The sequence below is a fragment of the Scardinius erythrophthalmus genome (genome assembly GCF_964197995.2).
Source record: "Scardinius erythrophthalmus genome assembly, chromosome: 1".
Taxonomy (NCBI): Eukaryota; Metazoa; Chordata; class Actinopteri; order Cypriniformes; family Leuciscidae; genus Scardinius; species Scardinius erythrophthalmus.
In genome coordinates this window covers 6,712,753-6,722,073 of record NC_138221.1, presented here as the reverse complement: position 1 = coordinate 6,722,073, position 9,321 = coordinate 6,712,753, and positions in this window count along the sequence as shown.

Below are 9,321 nucleotides of genomic sequence, written 5' to 3'. Positions count from 1 at the left end.
AAGAGACAGTAGCCAATAAAGCTTTCTGTCAGTAAAGTTAATCAAAGAACAAAGGTAACAGAGAAAACACTCACTGCTCCTGACTAAAGATCTTTTTTTTTACTTTAGTAAGGATTAATCTATGTACAATTTAAATTGTATGCAGTGCAAACTGTTTGATAACTTCAATTTCTGTATATTTTTCCTACCTGTTAGACAAATATTTAAAATATACTGTTTTATGTTTTTCTACCTTAATTTGGAGATTAATTGTGAAATTATTACATTATAAAATATGTTAAAAAGTAAGTTTTTTTAATGGCAATTAATCGTGATTAATTAATGTAGTTAATTGTTGCAATCGATAAAAATAAATAAAGAAACATGAATAAGTCATATTTATGTTTATTTTAATTGAATAGTATGTATTTATTTATGTTAATATCTGCGCAATTAATGTCTATTTAGCCATCCGACATTATCCATCAACCCCCCCCCCCCCCCCCCCCCCGCCATTATCCATCAACTCCCCCCCCCCTCCCTTCCTGTCAGTGGCGGATACAGAACGTCATTAATGGGTGGGCCTGGTGAATATATGGAGGGGCCTCGTTTTTTTAAGCTTATATACACGCCCAGTGGCGTAACTTTGCTAAATCAGATATATGTACAATAACATTACAATGTCCAGCAATCGATTTAAATAGTAGGCTACATGGGGTTTAATTTGTCATTTAATGAGATGTAGCCTAATATATGTTGTCAGTGGGGAACATTTTTGTGTGAATAAATACATAGATTTGCCTATTTGACCAACCTGTTCTAATGGTCCAGTGGTAGAAGTTTCTTCAACCGTCTCAGAGGTTCTGAGTTCAAATCCGCACTAGTAGGCCTATAAATTTGTTTTTTGTTTTCTCGTAGTTTTTTTCCCCTCATCAAAACCGTTTATGTTCATCAGTGGTTGTATATCAAGCAGGGACACGTTAGTGTGTATTATGTTTTGTTATTTCACCAGAACGAATAGATAGTCTTCGCAACGGATTGAAGCGCGCGTCCGAGTGAAGACAGTGCGGTGTGCGCGAGACACACGAGTAAACACTGTATCCGCGTGATCGCAGCGGCAACGAGCACTTTGATCACTTTATTTAAAAAACACATTTCAGCGCTAGATCATCTCTTATTTAAAAAACGAACGAAATGAATTGTTTTTATTAATCTGATTGGGTGGGCCACCGGTCACCACCCATAAATCCGCGACTGCTTCCTGTACTAGTCATGAATCAGTTTTGACTAGTCATAATTCGAGTTCCAGATATCTCTTCTGCAATTTTGACTCGTTGTAATTGCAATTAAGATATCTACAATGTGATTGTGACTAGTTATAATATACATTACAGATATCTACAATGCTTTTATTAGTCATATTCTTTCATTGACTTCAATTGGAAAATATTTTCAGATATCTACAAATGAGTTTTGACTAGTAGAAATTGTAAATAAACATATAACAAATAAATTTCCACTGGGATTTCTAATTAGAGATATCTCAAATTATAATTTGCACTAGTGGCAATTAAATTAGAGATATCTCTAATTTAATCGCCACTAGTGCAAATTATAATTTGAAATATCTCTAACTGGGTTTTGTCTAGTCATAATCAAATTGGAGATAAATTTAATTCATCGTTTTTTAAGATATCCAAAAACACATATGTAGATATCTTTAAGTAATTTATTACTAGTCAAATTACAGTTGGAGATATCTTGAATTGGATTTTTGACTAGGCAAAACTTAATTAGAGATATCTTGAATTGGAAGTCGTCCTAGTCAAAACTCATTTAAAGATATCTTCAATTTAATTATAGATATCTCAGTCTGCTTTTTGACTAGGAGGATCTTTCTTTGGAGATATCTGCATTCAGCTTTGTGACTAGGAAGAATTTCAGTGTGTAGATATCTTGAATGAACATTCTGACTAGTCTGATTTTTTTTATAGATATCCTAATTGTGTACTCAAACCACCCATTTGCTAAGCCCCGCCTTTTCTAACCATTTTGTCTTCGAGGAGCGCGCCAAAAAAATCTCAGAACGGCCTGACCTGGTTTTCAGGCAATAAAATTATTGTAAAAGTAACTGTGTATGTTATTAACACTGGAATAGTAACTGCATTATTTGCAAATCACGGGATTGTTTTGCGTTGTCAATGAACCATTTTCTAAGGTAATATAGTTGTCAGAGATACCGTCGGAATCATCTCATTAGCCCCATAATAATTTACGTTTATGTTTTTCATTTTGTCGTAATGTTTGGTAAATTGTAATATCAAAGTGATATATCAGACAGAAGTTATCTGGTGTAGGCTATTTTTTAGATTTTAAATGTTTATCCATATTTACATATGGTCGGATTTGCTCCATGTAACGTTAGTCATTACATGTCAGTGGATATGTCTTCGGAATTTTTGAAGGAATGTAAACGAGTAAGTTATTTATTGTAGCGTTTTGATCAATGCTAATAAAATAGCTATCTTGTTTGGCTCCATGCATCGTCATGTTCGATGCTGGTAATGTATCATTTTCTCTTATCTTTAATTATAAAAATGTGGCATTGCTGCGAACAAGGTATGTGCTGGTGTAGGCAGTGAAGAATTCCACTTTGCAATGTACAGTATGCTATCTGTTCTGTAGAGTGACCATTACGGGCCATTTCTACGTCTAAAATATCCAGGTTTTGTTTTCCTGTTGCTTTAATGTCATAAGCTGGTCGGTCTGTGCAAACCTGCTTCAAGACAATAGCAAGTATGAAAACAGAAAAACAAAATCTGGATATTTTAGGCAATATTGAATTCCTGGCCAAGATGCGTTTGAGAAAACTGGCCCTAAATATTTGAATGAACAAGACATTTCTTTAAGACATGTTCAGTTGAATTGGCCTTTAATTTAACTTTAATACAAATGATATGTTTCTGCACAGTGCACATTAAGGCCCGGTTTCACAGACAGGGCTTAGCTTAAGCCAATACTAGGCCTTGGTTAAAATGATGTGCAAGAAAATGTTACATGTGTGCATATTGTGAGCTGACATATTTTAACATCTGTCAGAGACAGTTCAAACATGCATTTTAGTCTGGGACTAGCCTTAAGCCTTGTCTGTGAAACCAGGGGTTAATGTTAGGTGACAGTTGAAGTAACTTCTTTACTGTGCAGTAACTCTTAACAAATTCTTTGTCATTGTATTTTTTTGTCTTCTCTTAGGTAATGACACCATCCACAGCCATTCCCCAGAACTCAAAACAACCATCCTGCACTACAGCACTTGATGAAACCTCCTTCAGTGCTGAGACTACAGAATCTGTAAATCTCTGTGTGAGTGAAGTTATTTTTGATGTTGTCAATGGTTGTAAATATGACTGATTTGTGACTCATAGTTGTACTTTATTTCCTTCAGGAGTGGCGAGCTGTACGTTCCCAGCAAGATGAAGAATATAATGCTTCTTTGTTGGCAGATATAGAAAAGGTAATTTTGACTATTCGCACTTTGCTTGTCAAGGTTCAATTTTGTTTAAAACAAAAATGTGTATTACATATATGGTATTGCAGGACAGAAGAAGGTACTGCTATGAGGTTCTGGAAGAAAAGGGCAAAAAGGTTATTGGTTATTGTTTAATTTTCTTTATATATATATATATATATATATATATATATATATATATATATATATATATATACTTTTTTTTTACATTACATTTTTTTTGATGCATTTAAAACTTGATGACATAATGGATCTAAATAAAATCCAATACATGACAGATTATAACTCATCATGCCCAAGTGTATAGAGTCAGTACAGTTGTGTTCAGTCTGTGATTACAGTCTACATTAATGTCTGTGTGTAAGTGTTTGGAATCTTTTCCAGTGTAAGTATATAGTCTTCAAATGTGTTGAGTTTCTTCTTAGAATGATTCAGCTAGTCATAAAGTATGCTTCAAGCTTAACTCACAATAGAGCATACTCAGCATAGAGTAAAAGGTTGATTCTTGGAATTTAAGAATCAGATTGTATAAATGAGAATTGATTAAATTTGAGAAATCAACAATTTTAACTCAATACTACTTATTAAATCACAGTTTTGTCATTATAGTTCTGTGTTCTTTTCATTTCAGGAAAAACACTGTGACCCTGTAAATGTTGCCCAGCCTCCAGTGGATTCGCCCTTTGTTCAGTCTTCAGTGGCTCTATCCCCAGTCCAGTCTCCAGTCGCTCTGCCCTCTGCCCAGTCTCCAGTCGCTCTGACCTCTGCCCAGGCACCAGTCGCTCTGACCTCTGTCCAGTCACCAGTCGCTCTGACCTCTGCCCAGTCACCAGTCGCTCTGACCTCTGCCCAGTCTCCAGTCGCTCTGACCTCTGCCCAGTCTCCAGTCGCTCTGACCTCTGCCCAGTCTCCAGTCGCTCTGACCTCTGCCCAGTCGCTCTGACCTCTGCCCAGTCTCCAGTCCCTCTGCCCAGTCTCCAGTCCCTCTGCCCTCTGCCCAGTCACCAGTCGCTCTGACCTCTGCCCACTCACCAGTCGCTCTGCCCAGTCGCTCTGCCCTCTGCCCAGTCTCCAGTCACTCTGACCTCTGCCCAGTCTCCAGTCGCTCTGACCTCTGCCCAGTCACCAGTCGCTCTGACCTCTGCCCAGTCTCCAGTGGCTCTGACCTCTGCCCAGTCTCCAGTCGCTCTGACCTCTGCCCAGTCTCTCTGACCTCTGCCCAGGCACCAGTCGCTCTGACCTCTGCCCAGTCTCCAGTCCCTCTGCCCTCTGCCCTCTGCCCAGTCTCCAGTCCCTCTGCCCTCTGCCCAGTCACCAGTCGCTCTGCCCTCTGCCCAGTCACCAGTCGCTCTGCCCTCTGCCCAGTCACCAGTCGCTCTGCCCTCGGCCCAGTCTCCAGTCGCTCTGACCTCTGCCCAGTCTCCAGTCGCTCTGACCTCTGCCCAGTCTCCAGTCGCTCTGACCTCTCCAGTCGCTCTGACCTCTGCCCAGTCTCCAGTCGCTCTGACCTCTGCCCAGTCACCAGTCGCTCTGACCTCTGCCCAGTCTCCAGTCGCTCTGACCTCTGCCCAGTCACCAGTCGCTCTGACCTCTGCCCAGTCACCAGTCGCTCTGACCTCTGCCCAGTCACCAGTCGCTCTGACCTCTCCAGTCGCTCTGACCTCTGCCCAGTCACCAGTCGCTCTGACCTCTGCCCAGTCACCAGTCGCTCTGACCTCTGCCCAGTCACCAGTCGCTCTGACCTCTCCAGTCGCTCTGACCTCTGCCCAGTCACCAGTCGCTCTGACCTCTGCCCAGTCTCCAGTCGCTCTGACCTCTCCAGTCGCTCTGACCTCTGCCCAGTCTCCAGTCGCTCTGACCTCTGCCCAGTCACCAGTCGCTCTGACCTCTGCCCAGTCTCCAGTCGCTCTGACCTCTGCCCAGTCACCAGTCGCTCTGACCTCTGCCCAGTCACCAGTCGCTCTGACCTCTGCCCAGTCTCCAGTCGCTCTGACCTCTCCAGTCGCTCTGACCTCTGCCCAGTCTCCAGTCGCTCTGACCTCTGCCCAGTCACCAGTCGCTCTGACCTCTGCCCAGTCTCCAGTCGCTCTGACCTCTGCCCAGTCACCAGTCGCTCTGACCTCTGCCCAGGCACCAGTCGCTCTGACCTCTGCCCAGTCTCCAGTCCCTCTGCCCTCTGCCCAGTCTCCAGTCCCTCTGACCTCTGCCCAGTCTCCAGTCCCTCTGACCTCTGCCCAGTCTCCAGTCCCTCTGACCTCTGCCCAGTCTCCAGTCGCTCTGACCTCTGCCTAGTCTCCAGTCCCTCTGCCCTCTGCCCAGTCTCCAGTCGCTCTGACCTCTGCCCAGTCACCAGTCGCTCTGACCTCGGCCCAGTCTCCAGTCCCTCTGCCCTCTGCCCAGTCTCCAGTCCCTCTGACCTCTGCCCAGTCTCCAGTCCCTCTGACCTCTGCCCAGTCTCCAGTCGCTCTGACCTCTGCCTAGTCTCCAGTCCCTCTGCCCTCTGCCCAGTCTCAGACCCTCTGACCTCTGCCCAGTCTCCAGTCGCTCTGACCTCTGCCCAGTCACCAGTCGCTCTGACCTCGGCCCAGTCTCCAGTCGCTCTGACCTCTGCCCAGTCTCCAGTCACTCTGACCTCTGCCCAGTCTCCAGTCACTCTGACCTCTGCCCAGTCTCCAGTCGCTCTGACCTCGGCCCAGTCTCCAGTCGCTCTGACCTCTGCCCAGCCTCCAGTCGCTCTGACCTCTGCCCAGTCACCAGCTGTTCTGCCCTCTCTACAGCCTTCTCTGGCTTTGTTCACAGCCCAGACTCCATTCATTAATTTCAATTTTGAAGACCAACCTACAGAGCCAATTGTCATTGATATTGATGAAGAGACACCACTTAGTTCTCCATCTCCCCTGCAATCAGACATTGTAGATCTATCCCTAATAGTTCAAGGGAGGTTCGTGGCCCTAGATGAGTATGTTCCTATGCTTATTTACTTACAGTTAAAAAAATTCCTTTTATGCATTCGCAAATTAACATAAACATACACACAAAGCCACCAACTCTTCATTTAAAAATAATGGGATGAGGTTGCTTTGTGACTGGAAGTCCCTGCATGTGTGAGCGGGGCTTTGTGCAACAAGCAATATTCTGCATTTTAAAGTATAAAAACTGCAAAATCAAAATTGATAGAAACATCTGCCCAACAGCAAACCAAATAAATATGTTCAGAGAAATCATACTACAGTGCAGCCTGCAAGCTGTCAAGCAAAATTAGATGTAGTGTTTGTTGATAATGAGGAAAATGGGGAAGGGGCAATAGATGAAGGCGGCCCTACTAGAGAATACTTGCGGTTGTTGATGCGGGCCATCCATCAATCAAATGTCTTTCAGGGCCATGAGAAAGACCGGAGTTTGGCTCTAGACACACAAGGTCAGTACTCCTGTTAAAACAGAAAGCTTTTGTGTCAGGTTATGTTGAAATGCTATTCAGCTATTCGGTATCCATGAAAAAAATTGCTATTTTTTTTTCTCCCACCACTACTGGTCAGATGATGCTTTTTGGATTCCACTTTAACAGTCGAATAGTCTTTTTGATCTTTTGTGTTTGTATTTTTTTAATACAAACACAGTAGGCTAATGTGAAACACAGATTCCCCAGTAATGTGACTCCGGCGCTGAAGTCCTTGTACAAGGTTCATAAACAAGGCCACTTGTAAGTTCTCACCACCGTGATCTGACCTTACCCTAGAGCAGTGGTTCCCAAACCTGTCCTGAAGGCATCCCAACACTGCACATTTTCTTTGTCTCCCTAATCAAACACACCTGATTCAACTCATCAGCTCATTAACCCTTGTGATAATGAGCTGATGAGTTGAATCAGGAGTGTTTGAAACAGTTGTCGGTGTTGCAATTTAAGTGTGTGATTAGTCGTGAATGTCCATCGATTGCACCATGAATCACAAAGCCCCATCTAAAAGTAAAAATACAAATACAAATGTAAGTTAAATATTATAGGTTGTACAGTGTGAAGAACAAAGAGGTCCTACAGGTCCCACTTTTTCACAGTTTCTATTTTTTTAAGCGTTCATAAACTGAAAAATCAAATTTCTTAAGTTTCACATTGTACTATTAAAACATTCTGCTTGTTTCAGAAATAATATCTAACTTGGTAGTCTAGTAAAAGGTTTTATTGAATCCAGACTCGTAAAATGTCTGTTATAATGACAGTGCTACATTGTACTACACTCACCTAAAGGATTATTAGGAACACCTGTTCAATTTCTCATTAATGCAATTATCTAATCAACCAATCACATGGCAGTTGCTTCAATGCATTTAGGGGTGTGGTCCTGGTCAAGACAATCTCCTGAACTCCAAACTGAATGTCAGAATGGGAAAGAAATGTGATTTAAGCAATTTTGAGCGTGGCATGGTTGTTGGTGCCAGACGGGCCGGTCTGAGTATTTCACAATCTGCTCAGTTACTGGGATTTTCACGCACAACCATTTCTAGGGTTTACAAAGAATGGTGTGAAAAGGGAAAAACATCCAGTATGCGGCAGTCCTGTGGGCGAAAATGCCTTGTTGATGCTAGAGGTCAAAGGAGAATGGGCCGACTGAATCAAGCTGATAGAAGAGCAACTTTGACTGAAATAACCACTCGTTACAACCGAGGTATGCAGCAAAGCATTTGTGAAGCCACAACACGCACAACCTTGAGGCGGATGGGCTACAACAGCAGAAGACCCCACCGGGTACCACTCATCTCCACTACAAATAGGAAAAAGAGGCTACAATTTGCACGAGCTCACCAAAATTGGACAGTTGAAGACTGGAAAAATGTTGCCTGGTCTGATGAGTCTCAATTTCTGTTGAGACATTCAGATGGTAGAGTCAGAATTTGGCGTAAACAGAATGAGAACATGGATCCATCATGCCTTGTTACCACTGTGCAGGCTGGTGGTGGTGGTGTAATGGTGTGGGGGATGTTTTCTTGGCACACTTTAGGCCCCTTAGTGCCAATTGGGCATCGTTTAAATGCCACGGCCTACCTGAGCATTGTATCTGACCATGTCCATCCCTTTATGACCACCATGTACCCATCCTCTGATGGCTACTTCCAGCAGGATAATGCACCATGTCACAAAGCTTGAATCATTTCAAATTGGTTTCTTGAACATCACAATGAGTTCACTGTACTAAAATGGCCCCCACAGTCACCAGATCTCAACCCAATAGAGCATCTTTGGGATGTGGTGGAACGGGAGCTTCGTGCCCTGGATGTGCATCCCACAAATCTCCATCAACTGCAAGATGCTATCCTATCAATATGGGCCAACATTTCTAAAGAATGCTTTCAGCACCTTGTTGAATCAATGCCACGTAGAATTAAGGCAGTTCTGAAGGCGAAAGGGGGGTCAAACACAGTATTAGTATGGTGTTCCTAATAATCCTTTAGGTGAGTGTATATGTCTCATGCTATTTACACCTTGTTTGCGCTATTAGTTATGATAAAAGGATTTTGTGAGAACAAAGAAATCATGTTGCAATGATGAGATCACTGCATTCACTTGATCAATGCTCAGTGCTCTTTCCTGCAACCTTTCAGGTGATGAGGGTAGATCTAAATATAATCCTATAATCTACACCTCACACTTTGTTAATCTATACAGCTGTTATAATATTTTTTTTTAAAGTATTCAACAGTTACACATGCGTATATATAATTGCTTCATATGCAAAGATGTTTTTGTGGAAGCTGCCACAAAAATAAAAAGGTAACTGACTTTTTATCTAACAATTCTGACTTTTTCCTCACACTTGTGC